Genomic DNA, 15,390 nt, shown 5'->3' with positions numbered 1-15,390 from the left:
TAAAAACAATGAAAATTAAAGACACAGAGACAAGCAAAAGTATCACGACACTTAGGGAAAAAAATGAAGCTGGTTTCCAATTTCTCCGCAGAATTTTCAATACCAGAAGTCAGTGTAGCAATTACCTAAAAGATGCTTAAGGAGAGAAAGCATGAACCACGGATTTTATGTTCAGACAAACCGTACCCAAGTATAAAATTTACAGATAATTGTTTTAAATGTGCAAGAAATGGGATTTTACTCCCAAGAGGACTTTTTAAGAAAACCACTAGAGGAAGAGACTTCAGCTAATTAAGGAAAGATTGTTGAAAACATGACAAGAAAACTAGAAGCATTGAATATATTTAACTGCAAAATGAATGCAAAGATTAGGGTAAGTCAGAGCAGGCAATGGTATGTTCCCTGATGATAAAGAAACGATAAAAGAAAAAATTAGGAAAGAGAAGGTAGAAAAAGACCGGAAGAATTTCCTTATTGTCTCTTTTGAAATATCTGGAAGCCAAAGAATATCATTTACAGATGACAAAATATAAATATGTGAAATATAATATGTGTAATTTACCCATTACCACAATCATGCAAAAAAATCAGTGGTTAAGACAATAATCTTTAATACTCAAGAAATGTGTGGTTTGGCTGGGGAAGCTCTGTTTCAAAAAGCAAGTGTGTGGGTCCAGGTGTTCTCTACGTGGTATCGTCCTTTCAGGGACAATGAACTGTCTAGCAAAGTGTGATCTTATGGTTATGGCAGCTACTTAAGAAACACGCAAGGCCTCTTGAGTCTTAGAGTTGAAAAAAGCCCTCCTGTGGTGGGTGAAGGGGGTCTAAAAGTACAAACTTTGGGGTGTAAAATAAATAAGTCATGGGGATATAATATAGAGCATAGTAACTATAGTTAATAATACTATTGTTACTTGGAAATTGCTAAGAGAGTAAATTTTAAAAGTTCTCATCATAAGAAAAAAAAATTTTAATTTTGTGACTATGTATGGTGACGCATGTTATGTTGTACCCCTGAAACTAATATACTATTATGTTAATTTACCTCAATTAAAAACAAATTTTTTAAACAAAAAAGCTCTCGCTTTTCTGAGCTCATCTTTTTCTTGTAGTATCTTATCATGTGCAGCTAAAAGCAACAAAAATGTGCTCTGACCTTCTTCCTAGAACCATGGCCTAACCTTCCATTCTGCTTGGATCACAAGATCATTGGGTACATTTAAATTGTTTCGATTTACAGCAACAGTTTTATTAACTATTTTTACACTGTCTAACAGTATGTTAGGTTGAGTAATGTCCAAATAATGCCTCCTCGGAGCTGTCCATCCACATCCTAATCCCTGGACCTGTGAATATTGTACCTTATATAGCAAAAAGTCTTTGTAGATGTAATTAAATTAGAAATCTTGAGGTGGGGAAAATTATCCCAGGTCATCAAGATGTGCCCAATACTAGTAATCGCAATGTCTTTATAAAATAGAGGCAGGATCAAGGTCAGAGAAGGTGATGTTTTGACTGAAGCAGAGAGAGATCTGAAGATATTACTTTTCTGGCTTTGAAAATGGAGAAAGGAGCCATGGCCTCAGGAATACAGGCCAACTCTAGAAGCTGCAAAAGGTAAGGGAACAGATACTCCCACAGAGCTACCCTTAGAAATCAGCCCTATTAAAATAAAATCTTGACTTCAGACCACAAAGACTGATTTAGGACTTCTGACCTCCATAACTATAAGATAATAAATTTGGATTGTTTTAGGTCACCAAGTTTGTGCTAATTTGTTGTAGCAAAAATAGAAACAATATACATGGGTTATCAATTTTCCAAATTTGTATAATAACTTATTTTCTCACCAACTTTCCAACCTCTGACTATAAATATGAAACAAAAATTCATTGGAGAATGGAAATAAATGAACTGGCTGTACAGCAAGTTCTACTGATTGCCTCATCTAAAATACCTAAACATTAAATATATCACTTAAATTTGGCAAGTCAAGTAATATAAGTTTATGCACATTCAACAGTACAAAGGAAAAGAGTAAAAATGATAAACATTGGAAGAGAGAGGAGAGGGAAAAGAAGAAAATGTACCAATTTTATTATTATCAAGAACAAATAGACACTATCTAAATTAATCAAAAATAAAGGTATTAAGATTATAACAATAGGAAAAAATATTCTTAAACATTAAATGCATGCATGCACCTGCACCTACAGACACACCACATATACATACACCAAAATCAAAGAGGCCATATAGTGAAAGTGTACAAAAAACATTGGTAAAAAAAATCCAGAAAACATAACAAGATAATATGAAAATAAAAGGATAGGCAAAAGAAAACCATGCAAATGCAAATCAAAAGAAATAGAGTCATAATTTTATTATCAACTAAGATGGAACTCATGGTGAAAACGTGAAGTAGTACAAAAGGAGGATCTTTACAATTATTTAAGGTACATTCACAATGAAGATGTAATAGTTATGAATACCCATGTACTAAATAGCATCACACCGTTATTCAGAAAACAGAAATTATAGAATATTCGAGGAGTCATACATTAAACACACAAGCAGGGACACAGTTGTTCCTGTGATTTTTAGCTCAATCCAACAAATATTTATTTAGTTCCCACTAAACACTGGGAATCATAGCAGTTAAAGAAATCGACAAAGACTCCTTCCGTGTAGTGTGCATTCTTGTGTGGAGAGATAAATAAGTAAAAAAAAAAAAAAAGTAGAATATATAATATGGTAAAGGGCGATTGGTTCTGTGGAGAAATTAAAGTAGATAAATGAGATCCAGAGTCCTGAAGGTATGGGTCTTGATTTAAGTAGAGTGTGCAAGGGAGACCTCAATGTGGTAGTGATTTTGAGCAGTGTTTTGAAGGAGGTTACCTGGATGAGGATGCGATGAGAGAAGAGGTAATAGAAAGTAAATAAAAGAGGAAAGGAGTAAAAAATGTACTTTTTTACTCTATACCTTTTATAAAAGAACCATGTGGTTATAGTACCTTTTCAAAAAAATTAAAAATTAAGCTATACTATGTAGAGAACTAAGGTGACTTGGAGAAACAAGCTGAACCATGAGACAGAATATCTGAGTTTGACTTCAGGTTTGGTTACTAACTTGCTTTTGAATGTGAATGAGCCACTTAATCCCCTCATTTTCGTTTCCAAGTCTGTAAAAATGGCGAGGTTAGATTAGGTGATCTTTAAGTCCTTTCTTTAATATTCTGTGAATCTGTGATACAGTGTTCACTAAACTGTGGTCTAGGAGGATAGTTTTGGAGTCTAGGTATTATTCAATCTTTTTATCAGCCCTTCTGTCCTCTGCTTCTCTGCAACACACAAATGATAAATGGCTGTTTTTCTAATTCTAAAATTACATAATTCAAATCATGTAAAGAATAAATATTAGAAAACTCAGAAAACTCAGAATAAATATTAGAAAACTCAGAATAAATATTAGAAAACTCAGAAAACAGCACTTTTTCAAGGATTCAAAACTATATAACAGGAAAATTCCCTAAAAAGGTAATTTCAAACTAGCCTTTTAGGCTTCATTATCATAATAAAATTACAAATATATTTTAATATATTTAATGTAAATCTATAAAAAATACCTTTTTATTCTCTTGTAGATTGTGATATGGCCTTTGGATGAGCCTCAGAAAATGTTCTGTTCATCATAAGATTAAGCTCAATTAAAACAGAGAGTGAAATATTCCTTTCTCTATATCATTTGATAATTTGTGATGTAATATGATTTATGTTAGTCTTATAGTTATAAACCTAAGTTCTGACTCCTGGTTCTGTATTTTGTGGAATTAACTCCTTAGAATAAGATCTTACTTACTTCCCTGGTAACTTCTACAATACATACTACAGAGATCTGTACAAATGTATATTCAAGAATGGTTCTATCTTGACTAACCCATGATATTAGGAAAGATATGAGTTAGACAATCAGGTGCAGCCTTCTTAAAGGATGATGGTTTCTAAATTCTCCTGCCTTGATGTAAGTGAGCAAATAAGAAACATAGGCAAAGTATACCAAGTCTCTCCTGCCCACTAGATCAACCAAGAGAACAAATGTCCCAAGTATGAGATCCTATCACTTATTCAATAAAAATATTTGCACAGTCACAGAATAAAATAGTGGTGTTTTTGCTCTTCAATCCTATCTAAAAGGAATTTGACACCCACATATTTCCTTCAATAGCAAGTGAAGGATGATGACCTTTATACATAGCCTTTGTCTCAAAATGGGGATTGAATGAAATTCCTTGAGAGCAAGACTGCAACATGCGGTACAATCTCTGGAAACATGGAATGTGGCTGGTGCGCCATTTTGGTGAAGTGTATTACTACATTTCTTTTTTCACTAATCTAAATGTACTCTGCGCTTTCCATGGAGACTTTCCTGAAACGGTGGCTTTCTTGTCTAGGAAATGATAAAGCTATTTCAACACTTGCATTGCAGTGTTTAAATAAACGGTCTTTAAATAAATGGTCCCACACAATCCCACTCCTATATAATGACAAGTTTATACACTATCTTTATTCTCCATGCATGAAAGAAGTATATGTTTGTGATTATTTTCATCAGTATCTCTTATAAAATTGTATAACTCCCTAAAGTCAGAAGAGTAGAATTAAACATTTTTTTAGCCAGAAAGGAATCATGTTAATAAAAACAAGTTTCAGTCAGGGAAATAAAACACAGTCTCACTTCTTTGCAGCTGCTTTAGCATGTGAGCCAACAGAAGTTGTGTGGCTCTACTCTGAGGAATTCTGTCCTAATGATCTGCAATTATCATGAATATCACCTGCTTTGAATTTCTTACTCTTGCTTCCTTGACTAATTTTCCATTATAGAATTTATTTGTGTTTGCATGTAGCAGGTCAATGATATGTAAAATGTATCTAAATATTCTCTTTATGTTTGTCTTCTCTATACCTCTTTTTATTGTGTTAAATTACCATATTATTCCTGTATAAGGACCTATTATAACTATAGCATATCCAAACTAGAATAATATTGTATGATGTTGTTACTAACAATTCCAAAAAAGTATAGTACTGCAGTAATGATTTGGCAAATTATTTGGTCCTCTCAAATATTAAGATTTTCACTAAAACTAAAACTTCAATTTGTTCAATTATATTTCTTTTTCTTGCTCCCTTCAGAAGATATCAGAAAATTGAACTAGACACTATCTTTATTTGGATAAGTAGCTTTGTACACAAAAAAATGCTCTAAAATTATAAATTGGGTTGTTCTTGGGAAATTGAAATCCCACCAATTAAAAATCATTGTTCTCATTTCTAAGAAATAGCTGAAATTAAAATGTTATTTTACAGTGCTATTAAAACTGGACAGGAATTGATATAAGAAACAAAATCAGTCATTTTTCCAAAGTAGACCACAAGCAAACACTAGAAGCTAAACACCGAACTAAAAAAATATTAAATATTTTGTTAAATCCATAAATAAATAGTAACAGTCCAAATTGGCAACAAACTGAAAAACATATTGTTCTGGATATATTTTTAATGCTTCCTTGTTTTCTACCTCAATAGAAAATGATCCTGGTTTTACTGTTCGAACAAAACATATGTGAGAAATCTTTAGGATGTATATTTCTAGGGATTTTTGGATTTAAACTTAGGTACTCTAGTTCTTCCAAAGGTAATAGATAGCCTTTGAGATATTAGTACATTAATATTGTTGTCACTTAAAACTGCTCAGTACTTCCTGGAATCTTGAATCCAGAAATTGATGAGCTGCCTTAGGGAAATCATAGCTGATCACTAACCAACTGTTTTCACTTCACAGGACACACGAATTAGCAAAAGCCTTCCAGGGATTCCATATTGTCTGAAAGAGACCACAGCTTGTCTGGAACATCTTCATGCCAATCACTGAGTTCATCTAAAACCCCTAAGACAGAAGGGAAAAAGTTTTTGAATCTTCTTTGCCTCTGAAGTTGCAGAGGTGGTCTGTTGTAGACTTGAAGTCCCCTAAAAAGCCAGATTGGCATGGTTTCTGAGATCTACATAAACTTCCAGGTCTACTAATTCCCAATTTAACTGCTAAATACAAGACCCTCGATTATGTGAAGTGAAAATATGTAGAAGAAAAAACTACATATTCTGCCCTGAAGGACCTAACAGGCTAAGAGCAAAGGTAATGAATCTAGAGAAACATCTGGCTAAATGGTGAAAACTTAATTCACCCAATTTGGAGCCATACTCATTCTACTTGGACCAAACCTGTGCCTTCTCACTCATCTCTTAGTATAATAATGGTACCTCCCAAGACACTTTCCAAGACTCTTCTTCTCTGTACCATTCTATTCCTATTACTCATGTTTTAGGTATTAAAAAAAGAAAGAAAGAAAGAAAAAGAAAACCTAATATTATTTCCCCCCTTAAATAACTATCTGACTTGTTCCCCTCATCCCATAACTTGTTCAAAATGACAATTCTAATATGCACATCTGATCACATTCCTTATTGGTAACCTACAAGCTGAGCTATAAACTTGTATAGAAGCTAAAGATTTTACCATCTCACTCCTCACTGCCTCTCACATCTTACTTCTTACCATTTCCCTCTGTGCGACTTAAGTTTCAGGCATTCTGAATTATTTAGTTGTCCTCGAATATGTGATTAAACACATGCCTTTGCATGTGTTCATCTGTCTGGAATGCCCTTTTGCATGCACCTAGCTGTATACCCTCTATGGTTCCCTATGAACTCTTGTTTATTCTTCATTCTCAATCCAAGCATTTTTTTCTTTTGTTATATATTTCATAATGTCCTAGATAATAATATAGTCATTTATTCATATAATAGCATCTGTTGTTCTATACTTCCAGATCCTTTTCAACATGATGTTATATTTGTTCCCATGTCTGTCTCACCATCAGACTGTAAACATCTTGAGGGTAGAGACAATATGTTTTTTTTTCCATCTTTTATTCCATATCTTACTGCAATACTGGACACATAAAAAATTCTCAATAAATATTGGGTAAAAAATACAATTATAAAAAGTAATAACCCCAAATAGCATATAGAAGATGCTGTAACTATAATTGAGTTGAGTTGGGAAATCAGGAAAGGCTTTATGGTATAAGTTATACTTGAGTCGAACATAAAAGAATGCATAGAATTTACAAACATGGAAATGAAAGGAAGAAAATGCTTAGCTTGGGAAATTGCTTGATCAATAATAGGAAGATGAGAACATATTTCCTGTATACGAGGAACTGGCCTGAATAGAGAATGAGTGTAAAATAAAGAACTATAATAAATAAGGTAGAAAAGTCAGTTTGCGGAAAACATTGTTAGAAATTGTGAATATCTGGCTAAAGAGTATAAATTTATGTTTTTTATTTAGAAAATAAATTATGGATTCATGAAAGGATTTTGCATTTACACATACACAAGCACACATAGTCTGTCAGAAAAGGAAATTACAATAAATTGAGTAGGAAATTTAGCTTAGGGTGAAAGTATGAAAGTTCAGATACAATATTTTTCTCTAGAAAATATAGATTTATTAAAGGATAAATAGACAATCCTGCTACAAGTGATCTACAGATACAGATACAGCTATAGGTATATAGTTAGATAGATATAGATGATATAGATATAGATACAGATACAGACATTGACATAGATAGTCTGGCAAATTTAAGGCCAAAGAATGAAATAGTAGGGTATTGACATAATGTAAAAGAAAGATTTTGACAACTTGAACCTGGATAATTATAATTCAGGATATATAACATTCCAGGAGAGACAATTTACACAATTTGATATCTGGTTAATGGAAATGGAAGTAGGAGAAAGAGAAAAGACAGGGCAGAGAGAGAGAGGAATCAAAGAACCCATTGATTTGGCATCTTTTAACTATTATCTTGTACTATTATTTTGCTTTCTTTGCATAAGCCAGACAAGTTTACTATAGGTAGGGCCCTTCATTGTATATTTTGAAATCCTACTCCTCAACAGAAGGTGTGGAGGTAATCAACAAAATTGAATTGACCTGACCACAGCTGGATAGTTAATGTGACTTACTCTCCACAGCTGCTGCCATCTATGGCATTTGACTGTTTTCTTTGAAATTTGGATCCCCTGGGCAAGGGCATGGCTATGTTGACTTACCTGTCTGTGGTTTATCTTATGAATGCTGATCACCAATCAAATCCATACGCTGTGCCTTTCAAAGACCTGAGACTATATAGCACTTAGCTTCAATATTCTTATATAGTTCAATGGCCTCTGCTGTTTAATTTCACTGCACATGGGGAAAAAATGTGCCAGCTTGAGGAAGCACTGTCTTATCGTAACAGTAAGTACAGTGTTTTATGTTAAACTTAGTGAAATGTACCATGTTTACTAACAAATTATTCTTAGCAAAAATAGCAACAATTGTGCATCTACCTAAAGCTCCAAAAAATACTGTATTTATCTTTCGATAGTAAAATGTAAATTTAGAAAAAACAAGGGAATTACAACACTGAATCCTTTATGTACTCTTTATTTTGTTTTCTCTTTGCGAAAAGCAAGCTGTGCTGTGTAAAGGATCACCTCGAGAAAAAAGTAATGCCAAAAATACGTGGGGCTACCACTTTAAAAAATCCTATTATCTACCTCTATTTGCAAGTTTGTTCCCTTTTCTTTCCAAATTATTTTTATTATAATTTAGACATATAGAGAAATTACCTCCTAGGATATACCAATCTTGAATACTGCCTGTTATGTCTAGAGTAGCTATTTCAAAGCTTTCTAAAAATCCTTGTAATTTTTAGGAAAATACGGGGACTGTCTTTTAAATCAAAGATTTTGGCTTTTCTTTAGAAAGCATTTGGCCAATAATGATTGAGTCTGAACTTTTTAAATATCAAAGTTTTTAGAGAACTGTTTTTCAGAGATGTGAGTCGTTGAAAAGAAACTTGTGAATTACTACTGTTCTTTTTTTGTGTCTATACATGACAGAATATACTGTTCCTATGGTTAATTTAGTCAAAGAAACCGTTTGATCTGAATGTTTGACCAACTGACCAGTGGTTTAACTGAGTTCACAGCCATCGTGCTGCCCTGGTCATGCGTGTCCACCCGGGCTTTGTTTGCGTGCTGGCAGTCTTTGCACAGAGAACTCACAGCATATGCCAGGTGGCCATGTGTCTGAGGCAGAGGGAAGGGAGAACAAAGCAGGAAAAGCTTCCATTTGGACAGAGATGCTTTAAGCCATCCAACTGCCAGTAACATATTAAAGAGAAGAAAATGCAGCGATGCCTGAATACACTCAACGGTAAACAACTTAAGTCCGAGATTCAGATCACAGATCTTCCTGTGCTGCTGCTGACAAGTTCAGCTTGAGCATGGCTGCAGGAGACAAAGAAACCTGCTCCAGGAGGAAAATAGGAGAGGAGACCCTCACAGATTTTAATCTATCTCAGATGCATGTTTTAGGAACGTATTATATAACAACCACTGTGTTCTTATGTCACAAACCTGTTCTGTTGAAGGTGGGGATGGGGGAAGAGGGTACTAGAATGGCAAAAACAAGAATGCCCTGTCCATCTTTTTCTTCTTTATATCTACCCTCCACTTGGTACTTACCATACTGCTCACCATCATCTTCCCTGTAAACTGCAGAATAGAATGAGCAGATGCAAATGCCACCTCAAAAGTGCTGGGGGCTACGAAACATTATTTTAGAAAGGAGGTATGCTGGTGTGGGTTCCTTAAAAGTGGAATGTATAATTTCTCATATTAAGACAGTATTGCCCTCATTCCCTACATCATGCTTTAGGATAAATGAAATGTTTTCTCTGCATCACTTTTCCGTCACTCATTTACTGAGCAGCTGCTATGGGCCAGCTAGTGTGCTGAGGAAGACTCACTTTCAGTTCAGGATTTACAATCTTACTAACAGTGCTACTGAGCCCCATTGTGCTCATCTTACAGCTAAAAACACACACTGTCAGAAGAGTCAGTTAACTTGCCCAGGCTCACTCAGCTAAGTAGTATGAGAGAGATTTATGCCCGAGGTTATCTGACTCCAAAACTTGTGCTAATCAAGTTCATTCATACGTAAGTCTGTGTGCAATGATCTCCAGGTGCCCTGTAACTTCTACAAGCTGTGTGATTTAATCAACACTAAATGAGTACTCTGATGGAGTATTATTCTCATTATTTAAGATATTAGAACACTAAAGCTCTTAGCAACCAAGTGGCCCAAGGCTAGACCAAAATTCAAACATGGGTCAACTTCAATATATATCTCAATGCACGTCTGAAAGCTCTACTGACCTGAACTCAATAGTGTGAAGAGCTAGTTCCACTCTTCTTGACGGTACTATGTCATCTTGAAATTAACAAAAGAAGATATAAAATTGCTGGGCTTTATCATCATAAGACTCTGTATTTTGAATAGTTTGTTCTGTCTATTACATCTGAAAAAGTCCTTGCATTTGATCTTTCACAATCTAGTTCTATGTATGTTTTTTGGACACTTTCATTCCAAGGGCAGAGCTACTTGCTCCCTTGCCAGTGATCCAACAAGCACTGTATTCACACCTGTATTAGAGCATTTTGCCATGTTGCACTCAACTGTTATTTGTCTCTGTGTATGGCTCCTCCAGGCAACCTGTGATCTTCCAGAAGACACATTTTTTATCTTGTTGACCTTTGAGTTTCCAGTACCCAGGGCAGTGTCCTATCGTAGAAGGTATTAGAGTATGTAATTAAACAATGTGAGACTGAGATACCATCAGAAAAATATAGATATGTAAGTGTTTGTATGTTTAAAAGCCAGTGTAGAAAAAAGAAGAAAAAATGTCATTTATATTGAAGGGACAACGTTATATTACCTCTTATCTGGCTTTTAAGGGGATTTTGCTGAGCTAAAAATCCTATATTTGTAGAAAAGCCTTACCTGAGTTGCCAGTACTATCTAAGATTATTAAAAGAAGGATTTTAAAGATCTAATTTACTTTTTGTCATACACTGCTTGCTATTTGCATTCCACTCTGGCTGAACATTGAAATGAGACAAGCCTTTATCACCTTTGTGTCTGGTCACGTCTGCTTCCTAGTCTCCCTTGCTAGCACAGTGCTGCAGTATCAGGCTGTAAACACAGCAGCAAAATGGTTCAGGAAAAGAAAAAAGAAAGCTGCTTGGGTTCATAACTGGATGAAAATATATTTAATGAAAATATTTCTATCAGTAGCAGGCTTTTGATAAATTCTTTTCTTCATAATTAAATTTTCTAAAATGCAGACATTTGGCCTTAAGTATCATATTGGCACCAGATCAGTACAACTTGCTTGCCAAGCTTAAAAGGGAAAATATAATGGGGAAATACTGTAATTTTATAGTTCTTGTAAAAATGAGGAAATCACAACCCTCACAAAAACCCCAAGTGGTATGTCCCTGAATCCACCCACAGAGAGACCAAGATATATGATTTTAGTTTTGAGGATGACCCTAGAAACCTACTCGGGGTTTAATTTAGTTTACCCGAACATAGCTATAGATCCATCTCAGCAAACAGATGTGCAGAACATGAACTTTATGTTCATTGCTCAGGAAATGGAGCTGAGAGTTTAAACTAATTTCCATTTTTATTATATAGTATGATTTTGCTTCTTTGTTCTCTCATAATCAACTTTAGTCCCCACTGAAAACACCCTAATGATAGCTTTTAACAGGGTTAGATTGTGTGAGATGAATGGAGACTTGTATATGACGGCCTTATCCACATATGCACCTGACGTACTTTCTCTCAGTGGAACAACAAATTGGATTTTTCAAAAGCAAGAAAGAGGTACAAGCTCCTTCTAATAAGACAAATATGATATGGCTTCTATACAGCAGAATCTTTTGAACCAAATTAAAAGTGCATCTTTGAGATGTTAAGCACAGGGAAATCAGCATCTACAACCTCACTAAAGAATAAATTGCACTAAGCTCCCTAGTGATGGTGAAGAAGACGGTGTTTGAGCATGTGTGCCAGCTCTTCTTTCTCTGTCCACAGAAACCATTTCCCTCCCCTCTCTGGTTTCTCTGTGCTTGTGATGATTAATTTTATGCATCAACTTGACTGGGCTAAGGGATGCCCAGATAGCTGTTAAAACATTATTTCTGGGTGTTTATGAGACTGTTTCTGAAAGAGATTAGCATTTGAATCAGTAGACTGAGTAAAGCAGATGGGTGGCCCTCTCCGACACAAGTGGGCATCAACCGATCTATTGAAGGCCCAAATAGAACAAAATATCGAAGGAAGGGCAAATTTGCTCTCTCTGCTTGAGCTGAGACATCTATCTCCCCTGCCCTTGGACATCTGTGCTCCTTATTCTCAGGTTCTTGGACTCAGACTGGGAGTTAAACTATCAAACTTCTCGCTCCATTTCAATCTCAGGCCTTTGGACTCAGACTGAATTATAATACCAGCTTTCATATATACATATATATCTCCTATTGGTTCTGTTTGGAGTACCCTGACTAATACAGTGTTCATACAGATTATTGCATATACTGGGTTCTCCTGCAGGCTGACCTTCAGTTAGTTTTAGCCAATAAGAGCATAACCAGAAGAGGATGGGAAGAAATAAAAATCTACATTTACTCTCCCTTTTCCTCCCTGCTTTGGTGCCACAAGTATGGCAGTGGCTATATTCCTCTATAACTAACGTTGTCATCACAGAGCCCTTCCTCCATAGTCCTCACTCCAGTGGCCCACCATAACTCTGTGTCCTTCCAGTGTCCATTTGCTCTCTTACCCCTGCTCACAACTTAATATGTTATCCTTTTATTAAAAACTTTTCATGTGAACTATCTGAGATGAATCTAGGCCCTGCTAGGATCCTAAATGATAAAGAGTGCAACCTTTTGTTGTTGTTGTTTTTCTTTTAAGTAATTTGAATAAAATAAAACACTGGATAGCCATGGGCTGATCAACTGAATTCCAGTAAGAAGGCCATTGTAGGCAAGATTGCATAAGTGCCTTTGCCTGTGACATCCATGGCAAAGTCGGATAGAATATGAAGTGACTAAAGTCTGTATCTTCTAAGGAAATTAAAAGAGCTTTCAGAAACCATCTAGATTCTTTAAGGAATCTACTAGATTAAGAGGAAAAATATTCATAAGGTGCTGACTCATTCTCCTAACTGAGACACAGCATCAAGCAAATAGGAAGCAAATAGGGAAGACCTAACAGAACCAAATTTACATTTCACTAAAAGTGACAAGGACAGGCTGGATTCTAGGACATCTTAGTGAAAGAGAAAGTTTTCTAGAACATCTTAGTGCTCAGAAAATAAGAAAGTACTCAAAAATAATCTGAACGTATTAAGAGGACAGAGGACTTAAAGGGACTCTCACTGGCCAAATTTGGCCCTTTTGAGCTCAAAATACATGATGATAATCAGCTCATTAAATAAAATAAAAATCCCTGGGTTCATACTGAGAGAGGGAGAGAAGTTGGGAGACAGAGAGACAGAGAGAGAAGAAGAGGAGGAGGAGGAGGAGGAGAGAAAAAGAGAAAAAAGGAAGGAAAGAAGGAAGAGAGGGAGGGAAAGAGGAAGGAAAGGAGGGGGAAGAAAGGGAGGGAGGAAGGAAGGTTGTTTTTCCTTAGAGTAGAATACCAACTAATAAGTAAATAAATGTGGAATTAGTAACTGATATTTAATCTATTTTTAATCAATGGATTCTAAAATAGTGAGTGAAATTTAATGAAGAGGACAATTCAGAGTCTCAACAAATGTCGCCACAAATTATTTCTTAATTACTAAGGGAAAAATTACAACTTCACTATAGAGGAACCTAGCAAATACCACTTTAGTCAAAGAATTAAAGTTAATACTTTCAGTATAGGACAAAACACCATCACATGCCTCCTGATATGTTGTGCTAAGAAGAACATATCTTTTTGTGTGATATTCTTGCCAAAACTGAATGAACGACTCCACTACTAGTTCAGGAAGCTTGATGCAAAGAAATCATTCTCACTTTCGTATTGCTCACTTGACAGTAATTTCTATCTAATATGTTGGAAAAAACACACCTATTAAAATGTTATAAGATGAAGCAGTTAGAGAGGAATTTTCAAAGCCTGTTTGCATTCCAAAAAACAGAAACTGTGCAACTTAATTCTTTGAGAAGACAGTAACTGGAAAAGAGGGCCTGAGACGTGATGATTAAGAACAGCAGTGGAGGGCGGAGTGGATTGACAGAAGAACACGGTTCTATTTTAAAATCTTTTTTTCTGTCTTGACTATTAATATTCCAGAACTTCTGATTCGTTAAAATATTTTATTTCAATTAGAATCTATAGCAAATCTATTAAATATTTTCTTTCTCCTATTTTCCTTCTCGCATGCCCTCTGTCTCACACATTCTAATAACCCATTTATTCTATCAAATATTTAATCTGTCAACATTTTTAACTTGCTCATGATTTCTTTAACTTGCTCATGATTGCTGTTCAAACATTTATGTCTCTTTCAATTCTAGATCCCAATTTTTAGTGAAATCCCTTCTTACATCAGCATTATCTGTTGTCAAGAAGTTTCTATATTAGTTGTGTTTCTCCTTTTCTCACTACAATTATTTCAACATATCATATCTTATTGCTCAGGATTAAATGCCTGTTTTTGAGTATGTATACCAACTTTACTACTGCAAATTGTGAAAACTTTAACCTTAATCCCAAACCCACCAGAAATACATTTTAAGTAAAAATAGAAGGAGTACAATCTTTAAAAAAAAATTTAATAATGAAATCATATAAGACACTGTGCTTTGTTTCCATTTCAGATTCAGAATGATTGGTACAATCATATGTCAGAGGGTTTTGCTAGCAAATACTGAAATATTTATAATATATATTGGTGCACATGTACTTTTTAAATTAGTACTCTTGACACTTCTGTTTAAAATGAGGTTATAGAGATGTTTTCTAAAAGTGATCCTTTGATGTAAAATAGATATATTTAAACAATATATATTTATATAAATACAGGCATACTCTTGTTTAATAAAAGCTACAGTCAAGGAAAATTTCATCTTGAAAAGCCTTCAAGACAAAATACACTAAAATAAGCAGATGCCATGAGCTTGCTAATTATACTCTAGCATAGAGGTTATTCAGGATTTCTTTATTTTCATTATCCTTTTTTTGGAACCTGTGAGAAACCCTGAAGACTGAAGGACTTTTCCACAGTGGCACTCACAGGTGCTTGTCCCCGTAGGTGTTCTTGCCCACACTCTTTTGCTCACAACCTTAACCCCTAACTCTTCCTTCCCAAGAGCAATTCTTGCCTCCTCTGAAAACATACTTGACCAAATTTTTTCTGAAATTGGCTG

The 15,390-nt window shown here is 34.9% G+C and overlaps 1 long non-coding RNA gene across 10 annotated transcripts in view; it reads left to right on the top strand.

The window, feature by feature from the left end:
* The window catches only part of LOC105308427, a 294,626-nt gene extending 290,909 nt beyond the window's left edge, over nt 1-3,717 (top strand). For 9 of the 10 annotated variants that reach the window (XR_002778027.1, XR_002778023.1, XR_002778020.1 and 6 more), the window contains 2 exons: nt 1,481-1,617; nt 3,645-3,717. This is a non-coding gene — a long non-coding RNA (uncharacterized LOC105308427). The remainder of the gene's footprint in view (nt 1-1,480; nt 1,618-3,644) is intronic. The other variant, XR_002778026.1, reaches the window with a different exon arrangement.
* Nucleotides 3,718-15,390: the final 11,673 nt, after the last annotated feature.

The sequence above is a fragment of the Pteropus vampyrus genome, unplaced genomic scaffold (assembly GCF_000151845.1).
Source record: "Pteropus vampyrus isolate Shadow unplaced genomic scaffold, Pvam_2.0 Scaffold573, whole genome shotgun sequence".
Classification (NCBI taxonomy): domain Eukaryota; kingdom Metazoa; phylum Chordata; class Mammalia; order Chiroptera; family Pteropodidae; genus Pteropus; species Pteropus vampyrus.
Note: the sequence above shows the minus strand (reverse complement) of the source record. Positions and strands in the feature narration are given on the sequence as shown.